Consider the following 13,046-nt stretch of genomic DNA (forward strand, 5'->3'; position numbering starts at 1 on the left):
CTGATAATTCACAGCATGTCTATCTGCACTTGAATTTGTGTCAGCCAGGCAACTACTGCATCTTTCTTGATTTAATTTGCAGTATAGTACGACAAAAGAAAATTCGAAACATTGTCGGACGTGCCAACTGGCAGCTCTTGACACTGACAAGAACAGTGCCATGCACCGCCACAACAATAAAAGTGAGGGCACTACAGCAATCGTGTAGCAGCTAAATAAATGAAATTTGGACGACCTGGGGCTAGCGCATTATGTGGGCCGTGCTAGACGCACACTGAACATCCTTGCAAAACACACAGAGGAAACCGTAGCCAATCGGAAATAAAACGAGCGAGGTTCAAAAAAGAAAGGTCACCTACTTCAAAAGTGTCACTGGGCCGGCTTCCAATGCTGCAGAGAACGCCGCGTGCAAGTTCTGCATGCAGAATCCAAAGAAGAAGAAAGTGATTTGTGCACGTAGAGCAGGCAGTCACGTGGGTGCACTTGTAAACCGACACGGGTGCACGCGAGGAGAACTATACTGCGCGTGTCTTCGCAGCACAGTGATTTGAAATAATTTTTTTTTCTCATTCTAGGCAGAAACTGCTCGCCGTGCCATGAACACAGGCCACGAAATTGCTTATTCGAGTCACGCAACGAGCCTTCCTGCCACGATTCTTCCAAGGGCGATCACTGATTACCGCCCCGAGGTGGAGAGCGCAAGCAGAACGCAACAAGCACAAAAAATAATCGATCGAGAAAGAAAGAAAAGCTGCGTGCAATAGTGCTTCGAAACTGCGGTGAGCTGTGTGGGTCGTACCGCATTTGCAATAACCGCGTAGAGAAGCACGAGGTCAAGAACGAGTTGCACAAGATTGAATTTATTGGCGGTCGTTAAAGTGCCTATGGGTATGTGGCAGGATTCATAGGAACTGTGAGAGACGCCATTGCGGAGGCCTCCGGATTAATTGTAACTACGTGGTTCTCCTTAACGTGCCCACAAAGTACGGTAGAGGAGCATTTTTACATTCGTCCCCACTAGCTAGGCGACCGCGTAGAAGAATAATATCAAAGAGGCCGCTGCAACCGGTGAGTTGGAAAACAAGGCGAGCTTGTGCACATTAGGTTTTCATACACACTTTCTTATTATTTTGTCCATCTATCTTGACTTAATTTCCCATTTTTATACACATACCAGCCCCACGTGACTAGTCACCGTGGAAAGAAACACAATAGAAGAGGTCCCGACGTCGCGTTCTGGACGCTGGAAGTGCAGTCACTTTGATGTGCCATCTCCTTTTGCATTTTCAATGACCTCCCCGGAGTAGATAGGCGCGAGCTTCGAACTAGCATTGTGACGAGTCACGGGAAGTGTGCGCTGCTGATGTGCCTCAAAACGAAACATACAAGACTTCTTCAGTAGTATCACCAAAGCAGACACGCCCTGCAGTTATTGTATCACGTTGAATACAATGTCCCTACATATTTTTTTTTTTGCTTTTTGTTTAAGTAGCGACGCGCTTTGAAGCCCTGCCGATGAATCTTATTGAGCGGTGGTCATTTCCGCCATCCATGTTCTTCCTAACGCTGTTCCCCCCGCAGTCGCTTGCACGCTGCAGCGAGCGAACTTCAGGGTCGGCTGAAGAGGCATTATAGTGAGCTGTGATTCTGTGCGCGTTTATTTTTGTGTCTTTTCCTTGTGCGAAGGATTTTCTGTGGTCGGTGCGACCACAGCAACGTGGCAGGCGTCGCCGTAAAGATGAGTTGAGGATGGACACCCTCAGCCACTTCGGCCCACAATTACGGCGAAAAATTTCGCGTTTGGCCTGAAGAGAGCCATACTTAGCCACTTTTGGGTTCGTATTTGATTGTCTGGGCCCATGCCTGAAGCTTGTATTTCCCTCGTGTGGTGCAGCAGCTGCTGTTGATGGTCGGATGCTACCTACGCGGGTACGCTGCTTCAGGAGGTTAGCACGAACATGGCGGCCGACGCCAGCTGCGTGAGAGGAGATGCCGCTACTTAAACAAGAGCAATAAATCTGGGGATTTTAGTTGAAGAAGTCGACGAAGATCGGCGCTGTGATTGCGTGGTGGCCTGTTTTGCTGGATGGCGCTCACACCCGTAGCTCACAGACCCAGCACTCAATTTTGAAGCTCACACACCACCTTGACTCCACTTACATCTTGTCTCACTGAACGGAATGTGCTTCGAGAAAAATCCGGGCCGAAAACGTTTATCTTACTTTTCAGACACCCAGAGCAGCGAGATCTTCACGGACGCGGACGCTACGGAAACGAGGATGTTTGGACCACCAGTTACAGCGCGCCTTTGCGAAAAACAGCATGCGACTTTTGCCACACTCCCTCAAACAGTGCCTGGCTGGCCTGGGTCCTTCCTAAGCTTGTCTTCCACCTCGTGACAAATAAAGGAAGCCTTAGTGAGTGGTTCAATATTTTTTTGTCAATTCGGAGTCATAGTTTACCAACATCCTTCTCGTTTAATTTCAAGAAGGCAGGTAAATGAACTTCGGGATGGAATATAGTTTATTCCATTTAACGTTAAGTTACCATGTGCTTGATACAAGGTACAATAGTGGCCTGGGGTCCAATAACGTAAAACTATTCCAAAACATTTTTATTCCAATCTCCTGACGTCAAATTTGCGAAACCGCCGACGCAAGCATCGGGCGGTCATCCGTAGGATTGTCTGAACACACCAATAAAACCCTTTCCTCGTTCATAGGAGGTCACTTTCGTTTGCTTGAAAAATGAATAACATTGCCCACACTGAGCAGCTTGTCTTATCTAATTGGCTGACAAGAGGCGAGGAGCACGCTCAGCTGGAAAGAGATTCGATGGGGCCGAGCCACTGCGCTGAAAATCGATAACCGGATGAAGAGGGTGGTGCCGGCGTCTGCGATTGGTCCGCTTCCCCTTGCTTAGCTTGAGGTGGCTGGTCGAAAATCGCGGCGGCATGCAACGGAAGCTTAAGAATGCCGCTAAAACGGATCCTCAGCAAAGAAAAGTTGGCAGAGCGAGTTCGTAAACAAGCCGTATTGCTCAAAAACGTCACATGGCCACGCAGAAAGATTTATTGTACAAAAATGAACTCATGCTCTCTGGCACGTGCGAGTAGCCAGTGCCTGAGCGATCGGCGGCAGCCATCTTTTCTTCCTTTCGGAACGGGGCAACCTGCGGCTATCCAGAAGAAAATTCAGTTTTGTTCGGCATATTAATGCATCTTTAACGCGTACACGTCACTTTGACGCGGTGAGTTTTCGCGGTTTTGTGACGTCGCGTGACAGGCAGGTGAAGTGTGTGCAACCCGAAAAGTTTTGACCAATAACCGAGAGCTAATGGCGAAAAGGCGTCGAATAAGAAATAACTATTTTTCTTTTGTTCGGTCAAATCATGCATAATCAGCGTGCACACGTCTCATCATATGGGGAGGGATTGCGGTTTTCGTGACGTCGCGTAATAGACAGGTGAAGTGGGGGCGGTCCAAAAAAGTTTTGGCCAATCGCGGAGGGCCGGTTGCAGAAATGGAATAGAAAAGTTTGGAATAGTTTTACGCTATGGCGCCCCTGATCGCGTTCCAGCGAATTGCGAAGGCTGAAAAATTTAGTCGCAGTAATCATCGAAGGCGATTGAAAAGTAAACAAAAAATCTGAAGCTGATGAAGAAAGTTCATGGACGCACTAGACGCACTACCGAAGTATAATGTTGATACTACTTACGGTGTTTGATGGTAGCACTGCAAACTATTGTCGAAGCGTTTCGACATGCGCATGAAATGAAAGCGTGGTGACGACGCAGTCATGACGACAGCGGAATAATGGCAGCGTTGCAACAAATGCGCATCGACAGCTGCATTACGACAGCTGCACGACGGTAACGGAATTCATTATTTATTATTTATTTATTTTACAATACTGCCGCTCTCAGCCGAGAGCCTAGCAGATGGGCATGAACACTTTCTTTTCCCGACATAAATACATGTGCGAGTTACACAAAGAATGAAAAAGCAACAATATTCAAGAAAATACAAAAGATAAGGTAGATAAGCTATACAACAAAACACTAAAAAGCCGAATAAAATGAACAACAACCGGGGCATATCATAGTCAAAGCAAAAACGTGAAGTATTTGGAAACAAGCAAGGGTATACATTTTTTTTCTAAGCAGTTAGTTTAACATAAAGAGAACAGGGAGCAAACATGAGAAATCGATATTAATCTCTTGTGATGAGCTCCAGTTGTGAAACGAACAGGGATAAAGAATTTGTCGCTGTTAATGACGAGTTAAGTTCATTCCATTCTCTGATTACTCGAGGAAAGAATGAGTACCTGAATGCGTCATTAGAAAAGGAATACTCGGTTAGCGTATGTTCGTGTTGATGCTGTGTTATCCAAGATTGCGAATATGAAATGTACCGGGTGATATCAATTTTATAGTGATGGTGCAGCATTTGAAACAGAAATTTTCGTCGACCTTGTTTCGCTCTCGTGGATAATGTGTTGAGGCCTGAGGAAGCTAAGAGACGTGAAGGTGAGTCAGTAGAACGATATTTGCTATGAATGAACCTTGCGGCTTTTCTTTGTACAGCTTCAAGTTTAGCTATGTTTGTTGCTGTGTAAGAAAACCAAATTGTGTTAGCGTATTCTAAAATAGGTCTCACAGATGTTTTGTAGGCCAGAAGCTTAATGTTCGTTGGAGCGATCTTTAGGCGTCTTTTTAGATAAAATAGCTTTCGAATGACGACAGCTTGACGGCGGTGGCTTCAAAAACATTGTGCGTCTGCGCTTTCTTATCCACTCGTTTAGACCATGGTGGCCAGATACAGCTCCGACTTTCTGCTTTAAAGTTATGCAAATCCAAAGCACCGTGAGAGCCAGTCTAAGCCAAGCTCTGGTGAGCTGAAAAGTTGAAACAGTGCACGTGGACAACAGACGCGCAGCCTAATTCGGCGCCCCGCAACTGTCGGAGGCGGAGAAGCATGACCCGGAGCCATGACCTACAAAAGCATTTAAACTTTCAAATGCTACGAAGCTCTCGCACGTCTGCACATTCGTCTCAAAGAGCTAGTTGGCGTTCGGGAACCGCAGCCTGTGTATTGTTACAAAAACACCACATTTAGTAGGATTTGCCGCTTTCTCTATTTCTATTGAGCACGTTTGGCGTTTTCAGAGCAGCTTATGGCAGCCAACTTATCTGCTCCAAACGCTATTCCTAACTCCTGTCACCTATGTCTCACAATCAACCTCTCTTTCTTCCGTTTCTCAGTGTATACACGAAGGCGTCCCACAGGCATGATCTCCCTCTTTGACCTTGAAGTGTCAAAACAAAATAATATTAAGTGTTCAGTGATATATGGGCGTTGGAGCATGTAAGGAGAATAGGTCAATAAAAGGAGCACGCTTGTAGAGAAAATATGTTTAGTGGTACCTGTCGTACATGGATATCACAACTTGCGAAGAATCACGCAGGGAGAAGCAGCAGAAAGACCCGAGTAACAACGATGGCAGTCACAGATCACGTTTACGAATGTTTGTACGCCTGCTGAGCGGCAAAATCAGGTAAAGATCTTGGCTATGGGATGGAGGGCGTGGGCAGAGATGCCTTCGTATTGGAGTGGATGTAAATGTGGGCCGATTGTGTAGCCCTACTCTCACGAAGACTATGGAGGCGGGCGCCCAAGAAATTCTTACGGTGTATAAATGAGAGAGCCTTACTTGTCGCTGGCTTACGTCGCTTAGTTTAGTGTTGCATCGAAACGTTGCTCAGTTTATAGCGCTGCTGCGTTATGTCCCCGAGTTTAACTGTTGCTATTTATGAAGCAGCAACAACGCAAGATGGCAAACTGGCCATATTGCGATCTATCAGCTGAGTTTTATTTGCAGATTTTTCATCGGTGTTTCACGCACATTGCGTTGAGTAGTCTTTCTCGATGACACCACTCTTCAGCACAGTAACACCACCTTTCTGAGCGATGGCAGTACTTTTCTGAGCGGCACCATGTTGCTCACACTACATTTCTTCGCCGGGTTCGTGGGCGAACTCCACCTCATACTCTAGGGGGAAGCCGCAGTGGTCGCCCGACGGGTACCTCGAATGCGCTGTTTCTTACTCGTCGTAGTCGTCCGTGGTCGCCGACCATGGCGGGTCCCCGACTACGCGAAAGGCAGAGCCAGCGGCTGCAGCTCGCCGTGCTCACTCCGCAGCCGCTCATTAATGCCATCAAGTGAATCACTCGTTAGGCAGAGCCAAACCACCTACACAGTATCGAACTTGTTCATCCCTGTCGCCTGTTGCGTCAGTGGCACAGGGGTTAGCGCACTCGGCTACTCAGCGGTTGTGAGTCGAATGCTCACCGTGGCGGCCTTTAATGCGAACAAAGCATTATATGCCCCATTACCTTAAAATCTGTCGGCGAGACCAAAAGATGGTACTAAAGATGGTCGACTGCACAAAGTGGTAAGAACATTTCAAAAGCATGCTCGGATTGACGTCTAATTTCTCAGGAAGGTTTCTGTACACAAACTAAATTCATGTCTTTGAAAAGAAAATTTGATACATTTAGGTCTTGCTATATTTGATACATTTAGGTCTTGAAGCACCCCGGAGGCCCGGGGTGCTTCAAGTTTCTGGTCGATCAAAGGTGTGCATAGTGCTTGCGTTCTGAGCGCGTGCATGCGTGCTGTGAGCGCGTTCATGACGTTCCGAGGTCGACAAACGGTACCATGTTTTCGCATTCCCGCACGAAGTGTTCTTAAGTGTCTCTGTCAAAATTTTTTTACTTAGCCGAAGTGGACGTAATTTGTGCGCTGTTTTCCTTGCAACGTCTTTATGGTGACGGTGGATTCGCACAATGAACCAAATAATGTTCCAAATAATGTTAATCAAACTGAAGTAAACTGAATAAGAATAATTACTGCAGAAGCTCCACTGGAATAGCTTTAATATGTGACACTTGCTAATCTACACGCAGGCCGGCGGAATTATAAATATTATCAATATTGATCCGACCAGTATAAATCCTTATCATCCCTTAGTGATAGTTAGCAACCTTATCGGAATAGATCCAGCCTTTATCAACCCTTATCGGTTATTATCATCAGATTCGGTTCGACCCTTCTCAACGCTCATCGGTCGTTATCAACCGCATGGGACATGATCCTTATTAACCTTATCAGTATCGATCCGACTCTTATTAACCCTTATTGGTCCTAATCAGCATTATCAGAATTGCTCGGATAATTGCGAGCCCTTACCGCCTTTAGCACCTTATCCACCCGCGTCGAACCATTATCAACCGTGATGAGACAAATAACCCCCCATCACTACTTATCAGCCTGATGAACTCATTGCGCATCTGTCAGTGTTGCGCGATGCAACACTGACATCGGTCGGTGACATCGGTCGGAGAAGGAACGCCCCAATGGAAGTCACATCCTGCGACCACCGAAACACATCGGGCATGTGGCGTGCTTGGCGTAAAATTTTAGCAGAGTTGAAATTTTCATGATATCTACAATGCTCCAAGTCGGCTCTATACATGATCCTAGAGATGGCTATTATTCCACCATCGCCAAATCTTTGAACAAAGCCTTCATAGAAACTGTTATCTTTTGACATTTGTCTTGTGCTACCGGCACAACGCATTCATACCGTTCAGATATATTCACCTTCAGCAAGCGTGAGTGTTTAGCCCAGTCGGCGAGGCTTAGCGTGGTGTCGCAGGTTTGAAGCTCACCAGCGCCGACTTTTTATAGCGCAGGCACCAATTCCTGCGGCAAGCGTCGACGTCCCTTTTAACCAAGTGAACGAGGACAACGAAGCACGAAAGAATGAACGCAGAGCACTGCGGGGGATGAAATACAGCCGTAACGAAGAGCGCGCCCCATATTCCCCATTGTGCAAAATCCATCGGCGTAGTAGGCGGCACCGAAAGATGATACCCAAAATGACCGACCATGCAAAGAATAAAAACGCTTCGCAAAACACTTGGAGTGGCGTAAAATTTCCCACGGAGGTTTCTGTAAACAAAGTAAAATTAATGGCTTTGAAAAGAAAATTTGGTTAATTTCGGTCTGGGTGGGAATCAAACCCAGGCCTCCGGGGTGCTAGGCGCGCACGCTTCCCTGACGCATGCATGGCTACTCCACGGTTCTCGTTTACTAAAACAGTGCCTAGTGCAAGCGTAACTGGGCACGTGATGGCGCAGCCAGAGAGAAGGAGGTGGATGGAGGGATGGATGGATGGATACAACTTTCTTGTACGTCCGGCAAGGTTTACGCGACCCGGGCTCAGGTCTCCCACGGGGGAACGTCAAGGCCCTGCCTCAACGCCACCTCACGGGCTTGCTGAACTGCCCACATCTGGATTCCGAAGTCTGAGCTGCGCAGAGCGGCGGCCCACCTCGACGACAGGGTTTCCGGAGTAACTGCCATCCCTTCTATAACTACATTGTACTCCCACAGCATCTGTTTGAGTGTTGATGGTCCTTCCTGGCACAATTTGCACGTGTCGTCCTGATGCATAACTGGGAAGATACGTTTCAGACGGAATGGATTAGGCAAGGTGTTCGTCTGGAGTTGTCGCCATGCGACGGCCTGCCTCCTGTTCAATCTGGGACTCGGCGGTGGGTATATCCTTCTGGCGTTCAAATATGCACTGGTTATGTCTTTGTATCTGGTGAGCCTGTCCCGTACTGCTCGAGAAGCGTTCGCTGTCGTGCGAGAGGCGCTGCCCTGTACATTTTAGTACACAAGCATGTTTGTTTTTTTCATTATCATTGAAGTGCAGCGACGCGGCCGTGATCGAACCGGTAACCTCCAGAGCTCAGCAGCGCAACGCCTTAGCCATTGGGATACTGCGATGGGTGTAGCATCAACACGGTTACAGGCTCAGACTTCATTTGAAGTGAAGTCACGTGCTGCCAATCTCTTTTTTTTTACACTTATGGTTACAAGTGGCTGCTTTTCTTTTTTTGCCAATAGAGCCCTGTCTTTTGCATCTGAAGGAGCTCCGCATTTTGACGCGCGATGTACGAACACAGACAAGTGTATGTTTTTTGCCGCCCACACATACCTAAACACGTTTGACATTTCTATTTTAGTGCAATTTCCACACGAGAAGGCGACTGTAAATATCGCACTTAATTACACATAGGTGTGTCATCATAACACGCATTGTTTAGCCGTTAGGGAACACTAAATGCTACAGCACTGCAGCAGGACCGCATTCCACCAATACATGATTGCACAGGCCGTAGATTTGATCATAAAAGCAGCACAGCAGTGGACAGTGTGCCGCTGTTTCATGAGGGCTGCACTATCTGCAAGACGTTCATGCGTTCCTAGAATAATTAGTGTAGAGGTCTCGGCTATGGCATGGTGAATTATGCGAGTAAACCCTCAGTAGCCATGTTTGCAATACTTTTGATATATCACTTGGTATTATAACCATATACTTCACGTGTTCATCCCATGTCATATTTTCTGAAAAGTATACACCTAGTGATTGAAAGGTCTTTACTATTTCGATAGTCGTGTCGTTTAACACAATGTGTGGCATTTGGGTTTGCCTGTGACGGGGGTGAAATAGGACAGTTTTTCTTTTACCAACGTTCCAAGATAACTCTACGCTACAGCAACTCTACGTACGCTGGAAACGAGGCCACGTTAAGTGCAATATCTGTCGACGAAATATCGGTCGTGTCACACTTAGAAGCGTTGCAATAAATACTGGACCCGCCGAAGCTTATCCTTTTTATGCATTATACGAGGTTCATAGCAGGCTCTGCCGCTTCCCCAATGAGCTAAAAAGGTATCTTGATCACACTTCTTTAAAATGAAGCGCAGGTCATGGATAATGTGTAGGCGAAGTTTAAAATGTGTGAAGAAATAACGCGGCATTAGCAGTAAATTACGTACAAGAACTATCAAGAGCGTTATGGCTGCATTTGCGAAAGAAATACACAATTTACCCTGCAGCCCTGGGGCAATTACTTTTGGCAAGATCACATCTAGAGAAAATTGGGGGATCATTATGATCAATGCCCTCTCGATGAGGGAATTACTGCCTTCGTGAAAAGTATGTAGCAAGTGTCCGAATATATTCGATAGTGGCAGGGTTTCAACGGGACTAATCATATAAGGTCAACATTTTAAAGGACGCGAGTTCATTACAGGCAACTCTATTTCTTGTTGCAAGTGCTCGAAATAAACACCTTCGCTAGAAACTGCGTTGTGAATCTGCAAGAGAGCACAGGGTTGGTGTCTTTCCTTTACTATGCTTTCATTTCAAAATATACAATGTGACTTAAGCTACAAGATGAAAAAGAATAAAAAAACACTGTAATATGCTCAGCCCGCGTTGTTTCAAATAATTTAGGCTGCCAGCACCAATAAGTGAAGGCAGGAAGGTGAAATGATAGCGATAATAAAAGCTAAATGTAGGTATTCATTTTGTTCCGTTTACATAATCAGGAGCACTCGCTACTCCGTATATATATTTTTGGAAGCTGTGCTGAGCACGAAATATGGGCCTTTATTCAGAACTTTTGACCAAATTCATTCATCCGTGTACTGCTCTCCGCGTTCTGCGCCGTTCATCTCTTTGGATTTGAACTCTCTAATAACACGACTGCCAGCAACTTCTACACTAGCCTCAACTACAACTCGCCATCCCGACGATTAAGAAGAAATATCGAGCACCGTTGCAAGCTTTACAGCAAGCAACATTACAAGGTATGCGCAATGTGCACCCAGAACGCGGCAACATATGTACAGAGATGATTTGGTGTAGTTAGACAACGCTGCGGCTGCAGTCATCGTTTCGGCAATATCTGCTGAAATAAACTGAAGACATGACCTTGTGTAACCACATCCCTGGCTGCAGAACGCCTTGGAGTCCATGCTGCACTTGCATTCATTAGTGATGAGGCACCCCAACAATGCAAACTTCTGTGCGACTCTAAGGCAGCTCCCCAAAGCACAGGAAACACAGTGCACACGGACTTATTTAACGACTAGTCTGAAAGATCATCTACACCGTGACAAATAACACAATATACTTTTTCAGTTGCTTGCGGCACCCCGCGATATTAAAGGGAATGACCCTGCCGACGAAACCTCCTGATCTGAACATGAGAGCGCTCAATCTGCTTTGACTCGCTTTCGCTATCTGACGCTGCAGCTGAGCTACGCTACAGATGTTCCGTGAATGTGCATTGCACCTGTGGAACTCGAACGTTTTTACCATGCGTCGTTTCAGGTCGTTGCACCCAGAACTACCGCTACGCCTACCACCTATTTTACCCACTGGCGAATAGATTATGTGGCTCAGCACTGCATTTACTCAATCTTTGGAATGAGATGAATGACACGACAACCTATGAACATAGCTTAGACGAGCTATCCACACATTTATATCGTCATTTGCCCGTCCTGAGTCAAGGGACTGACGTGAACAATGCTGTATACACTGGAGAATTGTTTAGTATCATACCACAAAGTTCTACGCCAGTGTTCCTAAGGGAACTCCATGCAGAAAATTGTATTATCGCTGTTCAAGTCCCCGAAGTCTATGGGCTTACATGACATTTTTTTAGGAAAGCTGCCTGCTACTGCAGTATAGCATGCGCAGTGTGGTTTGTCATGCTCCTCTCCCTTTATCTTTCCTTGTGCTCTATATCTCTGTACCCCTTTTCTCTCGTGCAGGCTAGCCAGACCGAACTACTTTTGGTCATCTTTCCTGCTTTTGTATACCCTAAATCCTTTCTCTTTCGTTATTGTTGTATTTATGACCATTCAGAAGAAAGAATCTCGGCTTTTGTGGCAATGTTCAGAAAGTTGAGTCCCATACAATTCACCTGCATAACTAATGAAAATGAAACACCCGTCTTCCCATCTCGTCACTGTAAGACAGAAATCCTGTTGCTACACCTTTTATTTTCCTTATCTCTCCATCTGCATTCAAGATGGCTAGTGGGAATGCGGGTAGACACGTAAGCCAGGGACAGGGCTGCTGTCTAAGTGTCGGTAAAGATGCTGAAACAGCAAGGAAGAAAGGCTTTGAGTATCCGTGTGGAAGCATTCTTTTTTCAAATATATTGAAACCATAGCTCAAGATTACCAGGTCTGTAATTGATGATTTACCCTTTTCGCACGTTACAATAAGCGAAATTGAGACTTTTGATGGCGCATGTACTCTGACCGTAGCATAGGCGAATACAAATTGGCAAAGGAGGGCACTAATCAAATGACTTGGAAGCGATGCACCCGCGCACACGAATGGTGGCATAGAATGAACCTTACCTTCTCACTGACGTCAGGGACAATATTGATGTTCTAAGCACCCTCATTCCGAGATAGTCTATGCGCAATGAAATGTTCGCTGGGAACGTTACAGCTTAATGCAGCAGGTGGGCGGTGTAGCGTACAAACGGAAAACTAAGGGACATAGCAGTCTTTGCCAAACCAACCCAATAACTATGCATAGAAATGACTTTAACCGAGTAAAAGGGGACAGATAAGTGCATGATGTTAGGAAATATAAACGTAAGCCTAGAAGCCATAAACGTAAGCCTTTGTGCCCCAAACTCATTCGTGCCTGGTAGCAAACTACTGTGAGGGCTTTCAAATGTTGAAACGGAACCCGTCTCGTGTGTCGAAAACAAAGCGAAGCCACTTAGGGACAAGAAAATATTGGTACGTATTCTTTTCAGCATAAACAAAAAATGCTCTAAGAGAAATCTTCGCGCTGGTGCGTCGAATGTCATGCCTGCCAGCAAACGCTGCTTTCGACACTCTTTCTATATAACAAAATTTAACAGGGCACACAGCAATATGGATTGCTAAAACTCATTTATTCACCACAGCGGTGTTGATAGCAGTTTACAACATAAAAAATAATAAAAAGAAAAACAGTGTTAGGACGCACAGGTACAGTGGCACTTGCAGCACGAGTACATAAAACTCGACGCCGCGATCGCGCCTGTTCACCATTACACTTCACTCAGGCGAATAGGCCCGGACGGTTGAGTTTATTGCTTATATATTACT

General features: G+C 46.0%; 1 protein-coding gene across 3 annotated transcripts in view; it reads right to left on the reverse strand.

Moving 5' to 3' along the window:
- Positions 1 to 13,046, reverse strand: part of LOC135895845 (carboxypeptidase Q-like) — a 44,974-nt gene that overhangs the window by 13,514 nt on the left and 18,414 nt on the right. The window contains exon 2 of one of the 3 annotated variants that reach the window (XM_070532953.1): positions 360 to 415. The exons of the other annotated variants lie outside the window; for them this stretch is intronic. The gene's annotated coding sequence lies outside the window, so the exon portion shown is untranslated. The remainder of the gene's footprint in view (positions 1 to 359; positions 416 to 13,046) is intronic. 3 annotated transcript variants of the gene reach the window in all.

The sequence above is a fragment of the Dermacentor albipictus genome, chromosome 2, assembly GCF_038994185.2.
Source record: "Dermacentor albipictus isolate Rhodes 1998 colony chromosome 2, USDA_Dalb.pri_finalv2, whole genome shotgun sequence".
Classification (NCBI taxonomy): Eukaryota; Metazoa; Arthropoda; class Arachnida; order Ixodida; family Ixodidae; genus Dermacentor; species Dermacentor albipictus.